At 41.9% G+C, this 17,754-nt stretch overlaps 1 protein-coding gene across 2 annotated transcripts in view; it reads right to left on the reverse strand.

The window, feature by feature from the left end:
• The window catches only part of LOC139750787 (protein zyg-11 homolog B-like), a 97,145-nt gene that overhangs the window by 54,509 nt on the left and 24,882 nt on the right, over positions 1–17,754 (reverse strand). The window lies entirely within an intron of this gene.

The raw sequence follows: 17,754 nt of genomic DNA on the forward strand, positions 1-17,754 counted from the left end.
TGGTATGTCAAATTATCATATGTCAATCATCACATAGTTATGTCAGTTATCACAATTATGCCAGTTATTATAACGTCACGTCGTTTATCACAAAATTACTGTCAGTCGTCATAAAGTTACGTCAGTGTTTTTTTGGAAAGGCGGTGAGAATGACACTGGCGAAAGTTTCACTAGAGCCAACCGATGAAGCAATTAAAAAATGACACTGATATCTCCTCTCATATATATATATATATATATATATATATATATATATATATATATATATATATATATATATATATATATATATATATATTCCTATGAGTCCACGGGGAAAATGAAACACGAAAAGTTCCCAAGTGCACTTTCGTGTAATAATCACATCATCAGGGGAGACACAAGAGAGAAATATAACAGCGTCCTAGCTTCGTCTCTTCGATGTATATCAACTGACTGTTATATTTCTCTCTTGTGTCTCCCCTGATGATGTGATTATTACACGAAAGTGCATTTGGGAACTTTTCGTGTTTCATTTTCACTGTGGACTCATAGGAATATCTTGATCACGCGCAAAATTGTGATCCTTTCCAATATATATATATATATATATATATATATATATATATATATATATATATTTTTTTTTTTTTTTTTTTTTCAAATTATTCGCCATTTCCCGCGTTAGCGAGGTAGCGTTAAGAACAGAGGACTGGGCCTTTTTTGAAATATCCTCACCTGGCCCCCTCTGTTCCTTCTTTTGGAAAATTAAAAAAAAAAAACGAGAGGGGAGGATTTCCAGCCCCCCGCTCCCTCCCCTTTTAGTCGCCTTCTACGACACGCAGGGAATACGTGGGAAGTATTCTTAATCCCCTATCCCCAGGGATAATATATATATATATATATATATATATATATATATATATATATATATATATATATATATATATATATATATATACACACATCATTGACTACGTTTATTGTACGTATACTGTGTAGCTCAGGAGGGAAGCGACAGATCCCGTTACCCGCCTTCGATACGCTCCAGATCTGGCTCAAGCCACGCTGAGCAGTGACCAAGGTGCATGACTAGTTCTTTGTGGCTTGTCCTACCATTAGTGAACAGTGACAAAGGTGCATGACTAGTCCTTTGCGGCTTGTCCTACCATTAGTGAACAGTGACAAAGGAACATGGCTAGTTACTGGGAGTTTATCCTACCATTAGTGAACAGCGACAGAGGAACATGACTAGTTATTGGGAGCTGATCCCACTATCAGTGAACAGTGACAGAGGAACATGACTAGTTACTGGGAGCTTATCCTACCATCAGTGAACAGTGACAGAGGAACATGACTAGTTACTGGGAGTTTATCCTACTATCAGTGAAGTGACAGAGGAACATGACTAGTTATAGGGAGCTGATCCTACTATCAGTGAACAGTGACAGAGGAACATGACTAGTTATTGGGAGCTTATCTTACCATACAGTGAACAGTGACAGAGGAACGTGACTACTTACTCGTAGCTTATCTCACCATACAGTGAACAGTGGCAAAGGAACATGACTAGTTACTGAGAGCTTATCCTACCATACAGTGAACAGTGACAAAGGAACATGACTAGTTACTGGGAGCTTATCCTACCATCAGTGAACAGTGACAGAGGAACATGACTAGTTACTGGGAGCTTATCCTACCATCAGTGAACAGTGACAAAGGAACATGACTAGTTACTGGGAGCTTATCTCACCATACAGTGAACAGTGACAGAGGAACATGACTACTTACTCGTAGCTTATCTCACCATACAGTGAGCAGTGACAGAGGTACATGACTCGTTGCTTATCCTACCATTTCCTGTTCACTGCTCCGCCGAATTCTCACACTCACTACTTTTTTTTCCCAAGTTAGATTTCTTTACTACAAACTAACATTTAAATTCTAACAGACTAATTCTATAAACTTCCATTTAGCATTAAAGTAACAGCTAAAGTAATTCCTTAAAATATCACTGCACCAAACGATAGAGGCTGAGGGTATATACTGGTATAATAGATGCTTTCTCTTTATGCTTAACATAGTGCTAGGCTAGGCTAACTGATACTAGAGGCTTTCCCCTTATCCTTAACATAGTGCTAGGCAAGGCTAACTGATATTAGAGGCTTTCCCCTTATACTTAACATAGTGCTAGGCTAGGCTAAAGTATACTAGATGCTTTCCCCTTAGGCTTAACATAGTGATAGGGTAGGCTAACTTATACCAGATGCTTCCCACCTAGGCCTAAATAGGCTTTTTAGGTTCTGTCTTGGGCTAAAGGACATCTCCTTCATTATCCTCGTCTACCACTGATGGGCTAGGCTGCTCCAGCGGATCGCATGAAAATGTAAATTCAATCGATGCTCAAGAATAAAGGAATATATTAATGGCTGAGTAGGATCAACCACACTCTATCCATTCAGTACTTGTACTGTGTGGTCTTAATGATCACCATGGTCGATTATAATCGACATAAAGGAAAAAAAATACGTATGAAATATATGAGTATTATTTTTGGCGGGATCAACGAAAATATCCCCATTTTCTACGACAAATTACAGTGGATTTCTACAATAGATCTTTCTATCATGGACCACAGGCATAATGAGAGTGTATAATGTAGTCTTAGAATTATCTAGTGTATGTGGTCTTAGAATGATCTTCAATACTCGAACGTGTTAAAAAGATATTTCGGTTAGTGGATGTGCGTGGCTTATGTTGGACGGCCTTAACGACCCTGGCTGCTAGCTGATAGGCCTAAAGGCCAAACAACCAATTAACCACTCTGGCTGCCATTACTGGAAACTACGCGAGTTCAGCGTAGGATTTTCTAAACACAGTGACCCCAAAATTTTAGGGCTTTCGATTTAGGAGTCACTACAACGGGGTGGACTTTCCAGGGTTTATTATACCAGGATCAAGTTTCAGGACTCATTAAAACGGGGATGAAATTCCGGACTCATTTTATCGGGAGGGAGGTGGAAGGAGGAGTGGGGGGGTTGGGGGGGAGGTTGTCAAGACCCCAATCATCGCAAAATCGGGATCGAACTTGCATGTCATTAAAACAGAGTCGAGAATGCAGGGAGACCAAATATCGGGATCGAAGTTTGAGGTGTGATTATACCCGAGTCGAAATTCGAGTCAATATAAGGGAATCGAATTCCTGTCGTCATAAGAACCAGAGTCGTGATTAAGTAGGATTAACTGCCGCTAGAAAGAGGTTTTTGAAACATGTTTGGGATCAGTATATAGGGTTTAGCTAAATTTGAGAATCGTTACATCGGCCTAGACGTGACTGGGTCGAAGATTCACGAGTCCATATATTGGGGTCGAAATTAAGGAACCAGAGTCCACGAGTCTTTGTATGGAGGTTAGTATTCATATGTCATCATATCGGTATCCTAGTCACTATAACGGGGTGGCGGGGTATCTCAATTTTGGTCGATATCTTATGAGTCACTTTGACGGGGTTGAGATTTTTTGAGGTCATTATAATGACGTCAAAGGTTAATAATCACTCTAACGAGGGTATTATTTGGTAGTCACACTAAAGGGGTCGAAATCTAGGATTCACAATATCGAGGTCATTATAACGAGGTGCAGATTTCCGATTCACTAAAACGGGTTGAGATTATCAGTCAAATCTAACGAGGTCGAAATGTCGAAGTTACTCCATGGGGTTGAGATTTGAAGTTCATCATAAAGAGGTCGCAATTCAAGGAGTCACTTTAACGGGTTTGAGATCTCAGAGTCATTTTAACGGGTTCGAAATTTCGAAATAACTATGCTGACGTTCAGAGGTCATACTAATGGGGTCGAAATTTCATGATCACTCTAATGGGGGTCGTTCTTTTTGTTGTCAGTCTGAAGGGGTCCGGGATTCGAGGTTCATACTAGCGGGACTGATATTTTGAGGTTCTTATTACCGGGTCGAAATGTAAGAATCACGCTGACAAGGTCGATATTTGCCGCTACTAAAGCAGGTCATTATAACGAAGTCGACAGTTTGGATTCACAGTAACGGGGGTGTTAATGATAGAAGGTTATTATAAAGGGATCCAAGACTCACGCTCGAGCTAGGCTTCCCAACCAGTCTCATTAGCTCGAGATTTATAGGTAGGGTGCATTACATCGGGGTTGAAGGTAGTAGTTTATTATAACGGGTTCAAGGCGTCCGAACGATCACGCTATATCGGAAGTCGGTATTACGGGGTTGATTTTTTTTTTTCTAAAGTACGAAGTTCCAGTCCTACGGACTAATGAAGTCCACATCAAAGCCCAGGCCTTATTTGATATAGAGGGGTTAAATTAAGAAAAAACAAACAAAAAAAAGAATTTTGAAGAACTTAAAAAAAAGGTTTATCGGGGTTGAAGATTTGGGGTCATTATAACCGAGTTGACATTTCAAAGTCGCTATATCGGTGGTATTTTTAAAAGAGGGGGGGGGGGGGGTCGATGTCTCGGAGTCAGTCTACCGAGGTCAAGATTTCCTAAAGACATATTCATTATATCGAAGTAATTCAGAATCATTCATTCTAAAGGGATTGAAAATTCAAAGTTGCGTTAACGGGACTGAGATTCAGGAAGTCGAATGATTCTCTGATTTCGACCTCGTTAAAAGGGACCTCAAAAATCGCATCCTCGTTATATCCGTTATATCAAAGTTCGTCCCACGTCAAAATGACTCATTATTCTCAAACTCATTACAATGAACTCTAAATGTCGACCCCGGTGTAATCAATCGCAATTCTTAACCCCGCAAGAGCGACTCCAAAATCTCGACCTCGTTTTAGTGAGACTAAATTCGACAACTCTTTTCTTTTGACTCCGAAATCCCGACCCCATTAGAATGACTCCGAAGCCTTGACCCTATTAGAATAGTTCGCAATCTCAACTTTGTTAATATAACTTCAAAATCCCATGCCTCGATACAGGCTAAAATTCTAACCCTGTTAACTTGATTATACAAATCTCGACCCCGTTAAGAATCGGATACAACTGACCCCGTTATGTTGCCTCGCTTATCTGGACTTCAGTGGAACGATTCTTAAATCTCCACCCTGTTATAATGACTTCAACTTCCAAACCTCATTATTAGAGCCTTGAATCTCGAACCAGTTCAATTGTCTCGCAACATTTCGACCTCATTATAGAGATAAAGAAATAATAACCTCGGAATCCCAATTTCGATATATAAATGCGTGCAATGATAGAGCGAACTGGAACGGTGTGGTATACGCGGGTCGACGTGCTGTCAATGGAATGAACCAGGGCCTGTGAAATGCCTGGGGTCAACTATGGAAAGGTCTGTGGGGCCTGGGATGTGGATAGGGAGCTGTGGTTTCGGTACATTACACATGGCAGCTAGAGACAAAGTGTGAGCGGATATGGCCTTTTTTTTTTTTTTTCCGTCTGTTTCCAGGCGCTACCTTGCTGACGCTGTGGGGTGGCGATGCTGTTTCCTGTGGGGCAGGATGAAGCCAAGAATGGATGAAGGCGAGCAAGTATGAATATGTCTATATGTATACATGTATGTGTATATGAGTGGATGGATCTTTCTTCGTCTGTTCCTGGTGCTACGTAGCTAACGCAGGAAACGGCGATCAAGTATCATTATAACAGTGACGACAATAACTACTGATTATATATATATATATATATATATATATATATATATATATATATATATATATATATATATATGTGTGTGTGTGTGTGTGTGTGTGTGTGTGTGTGTATTCGCATGTGACAGGAAGAGATTTATACGTTTTCCCGTCTTCTAACACAAAGTATATACGATGTGTCTGAACCTTTAACATAATATACATATATCCCAGTTTCCGCCTAGTATCCATTTCCAAACCAGCCCCAAAGAAGTGATGAACAGCTGAGTTGGCTGTGAGCCCGCTTTCCTCTCCCGGATTCGAACCTGGGCTAATCTACGTGTGAGATGCACCACTAATCCTTGCACCATGGAGGATAAGAGTGTGTATGACACATTCAACGCGAAATTACATATGAAAAGAGGCCACTGACAAAGCTTGAGGTTTGGATCGCTCCACTTTGGATCCAAAATGGCGACGTCAACAGAGAGAACGTGACCTCTGACGTCACTGTGAGCGCCGTAAAGGGCAGTGTCAACCACGTCCTTGAGCGAGTGCGCAGCGCTGTACACCGCGAGTTGGGCAAGATCAATGCAAGAGCGGAAATCCCATGTCCCTCAGAGTTCATATATAAACACACTGCAGTTCACCCAGTCTGTAGACTCCAACAGAATAAGATATCGCGAAATAATCAATAAAAGATGGCGGAAGTCTAAAGTACGTATGTACTACTACATATAACAACGACATGTAGCAGTGTTCTCGACGCAAATTTACGTAAGGAACACCACAAGAGGGATTTATATAAAGCAGTTCAAAAATACCCGTACAGTGTAAATATAGCGATGCGGGCAAACAAGCAAGCCAACACACTCTACAGTGCTGTACAAGCACAACATGCGTAGGGATATGGGATGATATAATGCATCGCCAAATGTGCACGGTACAGTGAAATACTTCATGTAGAAAGCACACAGCACAGAAATACAGCAATACCCATAAACTGTGATGACTTACAGCAGCATGATGTACACCACCATGTAATATACTTTGTTACAATACAGCGAAACACATGAAATACAGCACATGACATAATGCACGTGCCATACCATACAGTTATACAGCATGATGCATTTCTGTGACAGTGGGAAAATAGAGCAGTGCAATACAGTAACATCTATGTGAGGAACAGTTCACACAAAAATAGATTAAAAGGACTGAACATTTGTTCAGACCTGTACATTTAGCGTCCATTACGGTTCACGTAAAGTTTAGTATAGTACAATGCATTTACACCCAGTATCTACAGGTTCCCTGATACAACGTATTTCAGAACAGGACGATGTACAAGCATTATAGACTGTACAAATATTGAAAAATACCACAATCTGGTACACATGCGACATAGCGCCGTTCATACTCTGTGGTGGCTTCTATATATCGTCCTGTTTGTTTGTCATCTATAATTCCTCTCCCAGCTCTGTGGTGTGGATCAAATTCTGCCTCTCAAGTTCCTCAAACGCATCTCATGCCTAGTGTGTTGAAACAAACTTTTACTGTATGAGAACTTCGTAGTTTTTCTCTATGCTCACAATTGTCTATGTATCGAATATATTACACAATATATATATATATATATATATATATATATATATATATATATATATATATATATATACACACACACACACACAGATACATATAACAATAAACACATGTAATCACATCTAAAAAAAAAAAATACAAAGGCGGAAAACCAGACGTACAAGGACGTTCATACGTCATTCTCGATACAAAGCATTTGTGTATCTTCTCTTTAAAGAAGTTATTCATGTTACCTCTTATCATTTCTATTTCAAACTGAACCTTTGTATCATCTCTTTAATTCCGAAAAAAATCTTTAAAAGTAAACAGAATAAACTAGAATAAATCTAATTTTATGATTGAATGCCTTATGACGTCATTATCTTCCTGACGTCATCAATACTCCGACTGACGCCAAGGAAAAAGTCACTGCGGTGTCGAATGAACTATAAGAGTCAGACCTGCTCTGGCTATAAGGTCGTTTGTTTTGACAACTCAAGTGGTTTCCAGATACTTTTGGGCGCATATGAAAGGTTTTAATACATTACAATTTACTGTTGTTTTAAGGATCGTGCTGTTGTTGACGCTATAATACTACGGAATATTAGGGTTTAGCCTCTAAAAGCCTCATTTAATATCGTAGCCATTATATAAGTAACAGTTATATGTTATTGTATAAAGGGATTAAATAAAATAATTGAGAATTGTAACACTCCGCAGGCGCCCAACACTCGATAAGACCTCATAAGTGAGATCATCGTAAAACTATGCATCATATAAATAGATAATTGAATATACAAGTTTGATTTATCATAGTTATTATGATAATAACAAAAGCAATTACGATAATAATAATAATAATAGTAATAATAACAATAATAATAATAATAATAATAATAATAATAATAATAATAGTAATGAATAATGAACAATAATAAAAAACGGTTTATTGAATTAAACATGTGCCAAAAGCCGAACATATAGATGAGATACAAGCAATGAAATCAACGGGACTGTAACTAGGGGATAACAGTATAAAACATGCTGTTTTACACAAATTTGAAGGTCGCTGTTCTTGCCATCGTGCTCACTGGATCGAACGGGTTACTGCAGCTGCGGTGCCGAAAAGGAACTCGGGAGTCGGGGACAATGGCAAGCGATCTGGCGGCAGGATGTGGGTGGTGTAGGTGGCGAGAATTTTGCAATAGCTTTTCCCTGAAATATTGGATGAGGTCCAGGTGATGGCTCGGGAAAGGTGGTAGGGTCATTCTGTTCATCACCTCCTGATAGATAGTGTAAGAAGGAGAGGATGATCTAGCTCGTCTGCTTGTCCTTTTTTGCACGTTTTTAGGCTGCGTTTGTTGTGTTAGGTGGACAGGAAGGAATACTAGGAGGGGTAAGCTTATGTGAATCTAGGAAGAATGAAGGTTGTGTAGACATTCTTAGAGTTCAAGCGCAGGGAATCTAAGTTTATCGACCAGAGTGACACTTGAGAAGCTTAGTGGACTAAACAACATGGAGGAGGCCAGGGCCGAGTCAGGCAGCTGGGGGACGGACATGACTGGAGGCAAGACTGAAGAGCAGAACCACGACATTGTTTTGGCTGATGACAGCATTGTGTTCTATGGACGAGGTGGGGGGGGGGGGGGTATAGTAGGAAGAGCTGTTGTCAACGCTAATTCTAATGGTAGAGCAGGTGCATCTGTTAAGGCATCCTTCATAAAGTCAAGGAATCAAGAGGAAATTAAAACAGCTGGCAAGTTTGAGGAGCATTGTTATCTTTTAGCAAAGCCCATAAGATAACAATGATACAAACCACAGACCTTGACAGCAGGTTAACAGTGCTAACCTTAACATAGCTACTTTTCTTTTCCTTTAACATCACCTCGTATATCGGGGGTATATAAATAAGGCAACAAAAACAAGTTTCCACGATAGTTTTCCACACACTACGTAAACAGAATCTAAACCATACATCTACAAACAGCCTTTAACTCTCTTTTCCCCAGTTCAAACCCTTCCCGTTCTTCCTTACACATTAACCCTATCAAATGAAGACTTTGCATCGTAGTCTGGCGACACTCACTGTGAAGTCTGTCAGCCATGGAATGAGACCTCTGCGGCCCAACAATGATGACTTTATCACAAATTGTTATGACATACAGCTGAAAAGCTTTGGTGATGTCAAAGTGAAAGCCACAGGAATTTTGCGTTCGAAGCATTGGGTGGCAAAGGAAGTCTTCGTATCACTAAATTGTTGCGAGTTTATGGAATTTGCAGTGACTGTGGGCTGGTTGACATTGGTAATAAGGAGACATATGGAGTGTTCCGGTCAGCTGGGCATTCTCATAGGTGAAGAAAATTCAGACTCGTTTGTATCTGTTAACTGCAGCTTGACTTTTGAGTGCTATACCTATTCCATATAGCGTCTTTGTCTTCCTTTGATTTATCATGTAGCTTGCTAAACATTCCTGTATTTGTTTTCCGCACTTGTTTCTCTGTATTTTACGCTAGATAAGTATCTCTATAACCTGCCATTGCTGTAAACTCAGGTAATGTCATTTGGCCTCTCAAGCTGTTTCCTTGAAGGTGTTTATGGGTTTACAGATTCCTTTTTACTTTTTATTTTGCATCGAGTTTTTTCTTCTTGCTGTTAAGTCCTGCTTCTTTATCTCTTTTCCTATGTAATCCAACTCAGGTAATTGATCTGAAATTTTTTTTTCGAACGTGGTTCCATAAGGAATGTTTTCATTTTCAAAGCCATTGAGCTTGTAAACCAGATTCAACTTTGATCGTATATAAACACCTCTAGTCCTAGCCCCAATCAGTCATGAGATCGGTTGGTATAGGTACTTGAATTTCTATATGTTTTCACTTCCCGTGTGGCTCTAAGGTCTCCCCATCAACTTCCTCATTCATGAAGTCCACGAGAACGAGATATCTACTAGCGGTGTGCATGGCTACCACCCTCGCCGTTTCTTGTACTATCCGTATTGTCCCTTCATTATTTTCATAAAAAATTGATCTGGTTCTTGTTTTGTTCGTGGAGAACTGTGCACCAACAGAGTTACGAGACAGATTACATCAGCAACTTTTTTTTCTCTCTTCAATATACTAGCCTAAGGATCCACTGTTTACCATTACCTTTTGGAATCTTATGGCTTCGTTCACCAGTGGGGCTAGCTGGTCCTCCCCTCTCCTCCACCTTCACTCTCTCGGTATTATCCCACATCCCTCTGGTGGATACCACGTCATCTTTCTTCAGCTTAGGCTCATTTTAGGACACGGTTTATTTTCAACATACAGATGCTTAAACTTAAGTTCCCTTCATCTCCACATGATCTTTAGGATGTGTGTAAAACAAGCAACGAACCTTAAACTCACTGGCCTCCCCCAGATCGTCTACGGCTCTGTTCCTGAATCCCACTGTCGTCATAACCAAATTGGGTCCGGTCGGCTATGGCTTCCTGGTGTGCTGGAGGCTGCCGCCAGCCACCCTCGGCTCCAGGCCCGACACAGGGCCACTACGTGCCTACTCCGTCTGCTCCTTCCCTCATGGCTGGGTGGAAGATATCACCGAGGCCCAGTGAGAGGGAGTATATATCATCAGGTTTATACCTTGACGATTTTAAGGGACACATGTCTAATCAAACACTGACTTAACTCCTCACTAAGCAATAAGGAGATGATTTGATAACAGGGATGATTATTACGGGGTGTAAAAAGAGACGAATACATACAGAAGCTCTCTTGTTTTCGTTCCAATTATGTCTCCCCCAAGTCCGGAGTGCCCAGCTTCAGAGTCTGATGTTATAATTATTCCCACTCACACTTTCTTACAGGACTTCCTTATCAATATATTCTTTGTATACAACATGGCGCGTCTTCGTGGCTTTATTCTTTGTATCAACATGGCGCGCCTTCGTGGGTTTATTCTTTGTATCAACATGGCGCGCCTTCTTGGGTATATACCTACACATGGTTGTCCTTATGTGAGGGTGGCGCCCCTTGCTTTACTATCCTGTCTCTGTCTGTGATAGGGAGAGGATTAGCGAACTCATGATACGATTACTGTCCTCCAACAGACACCCTCGTCATGTACCACCACGTTCGCTGTCACTTGTCCTCCTCGTGCACTCATAGGGTAGTGTGGCCACTGAGGACCATCTTACTATTGAAGAATATTGCAATACTCCAAGATGTTTTACGCAGTGCTTAGGAACTGGATAATGAAATACGCCGACGCTGTATGAATGACAATGTCAATTTGTCAACATGACATTGATGAACCAGGAGACATAACAGGATACTAAACAGAAAACAAGTTAGAGAAGATGTGAAAGATGAACAGACCAAATGATGAAACAAGGAATGTAGAAAGTGTTATAGAAAATGTAAAAAATGATAGATACAAGTGTGGAATTCCCTTTCCTTACTCAACAAACACGTAATCACACACACACACACACACACACACACACACACACACACACACACACACACACATTCACACGTGGCATAAGTGTTGCCGACCATGATTTAAACACGCGCTCGCCCAGGTTCGAATTCTGGGCACAGTAGTCGACCCACAGCCAACCCAATTGTTTATCCTTCCCTGGAGTGTAGTCGTTGAATGTGTACCTGGCTTAGGATGGTGTGTGTGTGTGTGTGTGTGTGTGTGTGTGTGTGTGTGTCAGTATACACGCTTAAGAGTCAAGCCACTGTACACAAGGTTTAAGAGACGGGGCAACACGAGAGTAAAACTGTCCCTGTAACACACGAATAGTAATCACACACAGAAAAGAACAACCAAGATAGTGCCTGTGTATTCGGAAAGCTGAACTACAAGGAAAGGTTTGAGGGCTACACACAGCTGTCCACCTATGAGAAGCCAGGAGAGGGGAAGGGTGACCTGATACCAGCCTCTAAGTTCACAAATCAGGTGGATGATGTGGACGGTAAACAACTCCTCACGCGGCGCGGTACCACAGGCCACGATCAGACGGTGAGGAGGAGAAGTCTGGTCGAGAGGGATGCAGGGAAACACTGGTGTTAGCAATGGTCGTAGACGGTTGCGGGTAGCCTAAGCCAGGAGACGGAAATCACCCAGTAGGTTGCGAGTATTTAAAAGCACAGAAAGCACAAGAGGCGGGGGCCCCCACGAGTATGAATCTCTCTCTCTCTCTCTCTCTCCTTCGTAACGTACAAATAGGTAATTACACACATGTAATGATGACCAGAGAGCAGTAGAAGATAGTCATCTACTGCTGGGAGAGGCAAGGATGAAAAAAAAGCTCTAATATATATAAATCTGTAATACTCAACTAAACATCAGCTCGCTATAAGAGCAATTAGACAATTCGACATATAGCAGCAGTTCGGATATTATACCTAAGCCTGACATGAAAATCATTAGACTATTACACCTAAGTCGACTACCACACTTCCTTCTAGATGACCTCCTTTCCCTCCCTCCCTTGTTCTTGCGCCAGACCAGTCACCCTCACACGACCGGGTCCATCCGCTGCCATAAGCACCAATTTTTCAGCCTACATGACTCGCGTTATGTAATAAAACCAAGAGGCGAGAGTTGTCCAGCGATGGGACTTTTGAGGACGAGTGTGTGTGTGTGTGTGTGTGTGGGTGTGTGGGCGGTGGGTGTGTGGAGGAGGTTCATATTGGGTGAGGGGCGGAGCTGAGGCGAGCCACCAGGAGGCGTGTTGGACTCTGAGGAACGCGACAAGTATGCCGCCCTCCCACATTCCCATCCTATTGCATTTCTTCTTCATCTTCAGGTCGTGGAGGAGGACCCCATCGCTTTCCCTTTTAATATAGGGATGATGGTGGTGTGGAGACGTTCCCTCATTATTCACATAAAATGTTCATAAATGAGTATGAGGGTGACTGAGGCTGTGTGTGTGTGTGTGTGTGTGTGTGTGTGTGTGTGTGTGTGTGTGTGCGCGCGCGCGCGCGCGTGTGCGCGCATGGTTACTATTTGTGTTATGAGGAAAGTTTTACACTCGTGCTGCCTCGTCTCTTGTATATATGTATCCTATCTTTGCTCCTATGTACACACACACACACACACACACACACACACACACACACACACACACACACACCCTGGCCTAAGTCAGGTACCCATTTATCGACCCACCCCGAGAAGAGGATGAACAGTTAGGTTGGATATATATTCCAAGGATTCGAATTCACGCAGGTCCGATCCAGGGCTGGCCCGTGCTTATTCATGGTTAGTAACCATTATACCGTACACGCGTGCGCACACACGAGAGAGAGAGAGAGAGAGAGAGAGAGAGAGAGAGAGAGAGAGAGAGAGAGAGAGAGAGAGAGAGAGAGAGAGAGAGAGAGTGTGTCTGATTGTATACACATAAGTGTAAAAACATGGCACATATATATATATATATATATATATATATATATATATATATATATATAAGGTTCAAGAGACGGGGTAACACGAGTGTAAAACTCCCCCCCCCCCCCTTAATACACACAAAAAATATAATCACACTAACATAATTCACGCGTCCACATACTCAAACCCCAACACTCACCACAGGCTCCGATCTTCCCTGAATTAATCAGGAGTAAACTGTCATTTAAAGAACAGATTAATCAGGCTTCAAAGAGATAGATAGATAGATAGATAGATAGATAGATAGAGAGAGAGAGAGAGAGAGAGAGAGAGAGAGAGAGAGAGAGAGAGAGAGAGAGAGAGAGAGAGAGAGAGAGAGAGAGAGAGAGAGAGAGAGCGTGTGTGTGTGTCCAGATGTTGGTGTGTAAATATAAGTGTGAACGTGTGGGGGTTTGTGGGTCAATTTTTGTCTTTACAGTGAGCGACATGCGACAGAAACAACATGCCCCAATCATGACCGCCTCGGATGAGGAAGAAAATAAAGTATGAGGAAAAAATAATAGGAAAAGAAAAATAATCAGGGGGTCCTTAGGTGTTTGTAGACTTGAAACCCTAATGACAGAAAACTTACGGGAAGAGGGGAAGATGCTTAGAAGGTGGAGAACTGCTCATTTTCGTTGTCCGAAGAAGAAGTAAGGGTGTCAGAACAGGCCGTGCAGCTCATGGCTAGCAATTATATTACTGTCTACTCTTAAGGCCCCTGGTAACGTAGGCGTAGAGCCCAAATCCCACCCCTCATTCTGATGGGTATAAGTCACAGTTCCCTTTGGTACATGGCTGAGTGAGCAAGGTGGCTTGGATTGCCGACTTCTCTCTCTAAGGAACGAACACAAGGATCTAGCGCTCCGGCCTGACAGGTTTACTGGGACGACAACTATTGCAGTCACGAAGGGACCCGGGTACGGTATCAGTGGCTACTCAGGTAAGACATCAACAAATGGAAGTTACTTGAGGATGCGATAGAGAAGAATGTCATCAAAAACTTTCCTCTTTATTTACGATGACAATTACTTCAGGATAAGGCACCTCTCACCCGGAGAAATATGGTCGGGAGAAGAGTGAGGGATAAGGTTATATCAGTCTCTGGAAGGGGGAGCCCTTACATTCCTGGCTGTGTCCCCTGCAAGGGGAACGCTTCACCGAGAGACCGACTTTCTATGGGACTTTCAACGATGGGACTATAGGGCTCTGCAATCTGACAACAGCTGTGATTTCGGCAATAGACGCCATGACTCAACTTTAAGCAAGAGTATTCTTCAAGGGGTAATGGTACCACTTCCCACCCTCTTTCCACCTCCAACGTGTCTAAGCTACGGAGGAACTCGCAATGCTTGGTGGCCAACGTGTCTCCGAAGAACTTCGACTCGACCACCATTAAGCAGTCTTGCCGGGAAACCAACAATAAGGTAAGTTAGGATACGAAGCCACTTGCACTAGATAACGTAAACTTTACTACTGTGGATTATCTATGGTAAGACACATCGAAATAACAGTCGTGTGGAGAGCTGTAAACTACATACACGACAGAATGACAGTTGTGTGACGAGCTGTAAACTACATACACGACAGAAAGACAGTCGTGTGGCGAGCTGTAAACTACATACACGACAGAAAGACAGTCGTATGGCGAGCTGTAAACTACACACACGACAGAAAGACAGTCGTGTGGCGAGCTGTAAACTACATACACGACAGAAAGACAGTCGTGTGGCAAAGCTGTAAACTACATACACGACAGACAGACGTGTGGCAAAGCTGTAAACTACATACATTACAGAGGGTAGTAGTGAGTGTGGCGAGTTGCCCACCGTAGACACTACAGAAAGACATTGGTGTTGTGACCTGCAGACGCAAGGATACCGTGGGGTGACTTAGTGCCGCTATGACACACTCGTCCCAAACACACGGTAGAAAAAAGTACTTCTTAAGCGTCTGGTGACTCGACTGAAAATTACAGCGAAGAGAGATCTGTATCCATGGTGCCCCACATGGCTTATTGCGACGTGAATATGCAAGAAGGATTTTGAAGCTGCAGACAAGTCAGTTAACTGTTAGAATTTTATTTCCTAGTTTGTTATCCATTGGAAATTCCGATGCCTTACAATGAAGCTCATTATCAATATCAATACATGAACGAGAACTGGCCCAAGATTTACCCATATGGCACACCACTTGTGACGTTTACCCATACTCAAGCTTGGCCATTAACCACAACTCTACATCAGTCAACCACTTTCCTCACCTACCGAAGTTTTTGAACCCGTCTATGCCACGTAACTTAACGCTTGCTGAGAACCCTTGAACCAGAACTTTTATCTAGTGGTTTTCAATACCTAAATCACCGAATTTTCTGTTGTCAACTCCCAGATCCATTATCTTGTTTTTCCTTTTATATGATGTTTCGTTCCGTTATGGAAAGTAATCGTTAAATCTACCTCGTTAGATACCTTACTGTATACACATTGCTTGTCGTGACTTTTCGTGTACGACTGGGTAGTGCATCTGTGGCTCTTTGGCGACTTCCGCTTGGTAAAAGTCGCTGCTGACTTTATGTGGCTGCTGTTAAATAAAATTCCATTACGTTTCTTTATTATCTTAAAGACTTTTATTATGCAAAGTCAAGCTTACAACAAATACGATGTTTGGGCATCATCTTTCGTGTGAGTACACATCGGATATTTTACGTACTGCCTCTGTACCCAATCAACCACACACAATATCCCTCATTAATTCATAATGATTTCTGAGTCTTTCTCTTTTCTCTTGTGAGATCGCTGGAATTCTATTTGGTTCCGATGTCGAGGTTTCTCTGTTGCTGTCAATTTATCATCTTCAGCTACGTCAACACCTGTCATGCCATTATGATCAGATTCGCTGAATATCTCATCGTGAATAGTTTCTTTGCTTCCTGAACTGACTCCCGAATATTTTCTTTGCTTCCTGAACTGGCTCCCGAATATTTTCTTTGCTGCCTGAACTGACTACCGAATATTTTCTTTGCTTCCTGGACTACGGAATATTTTCTTTGCTTCCTGAACTGACTCCAGAATATTTTCTTTGCTTCCTGAACTGACTCCAGAATATTTTCTTTGCTTCCTGAACTGACTCCCGAATATTTTCTTTGCTTCCTGAACTGGCTCCCGAATATTTTCTTTGCTGCCTGAACTGACTACCGAATATTTTCTTTGCTTCCTGAACTGACTCCAGAATATTTTCTTTGCTTCCTGAACTGACTCCAGAATATTTTCTTTGCTTCCTGAACTGACTCCAGAATATTTTCTTTACTTCCTGAACTGACTCCCGAATATTTTCTTTACTTCTTGAACTGACTCCAGAATATTTTCTTTGCTTCCTGAACTGACTCCCGAATATTTTCTTTGCTTCCTGAACTGGCTCCCGAATATTTTCTTTGCTGCCTGAACTGACTACCGAATATTTTCTTTGCTTCCTGAACTGACTCCAGAATATTTTCTTTGCTTCCTGAACTGACTCCCGAATATTTTCTTTGCTTCCTGAACTGGCTCCCGAATATTTTCTTTGCTGCCTGAACTGACTACCGAATATTTTCTTTGCTTCCTGAACTGACTCCAGAATATTTTCTTTGCTTCCTGAACTGACTCCCGATTTATACTGATCTGTTGATATCAGACGTGCTTTCTCGCGGTCTTCCCAGACTTTATTCTTACTGTGAATAGTCCGAACACATATTTTTTTTGTGTGTGTTACATCTCCAGGATAACCTTTTTCTTCCTTTGTTCTTCGTTTTTGCCCGTACGATTCCATGAGAGAGAGAGAGAGAGAGAGAGAGAGAGAGAGAGAGAGAGAGAGAGAGAGAGAGAGAGAGAGAGAGAGACGAGTGGGGGGTTAGGGGGGATGCTGCCCGCTAATGCACTGCCTCAACACACGTTCAGGTCCTCCACTTTACTAAGCTGGGCCAAGTTAGCCCCAGGCTGTCCGCCCTGCCTCTCCACCGCTCTTCTTCCTATATGATATTTTCGTGAATATAATATCATATCATAAGATGACTTTCCTGTAATGTCTGCTCCACCTGATGCTTCTTGTACCAGTGGTCATCTGACCATATCACGCGGTCGTGGTCTGTCTGTCTGCCTG

The sequence above is a fragment of the Panulirus ornatus genome, chromosome 10, assembly GCF_036320965.1.
Source record: "Panulirus ornatus isolate Po-2019 chromosome 10, ASM3632096v1, whole genome shotgun sequence".
Classification (NCBI taxonomy): domain Eukaryota; kingdom Metazoa; phylum Arthropoda; class Malacostraca; order Decapoda; family Palinuridae; genus Panulirus; species Panulirus ornatus.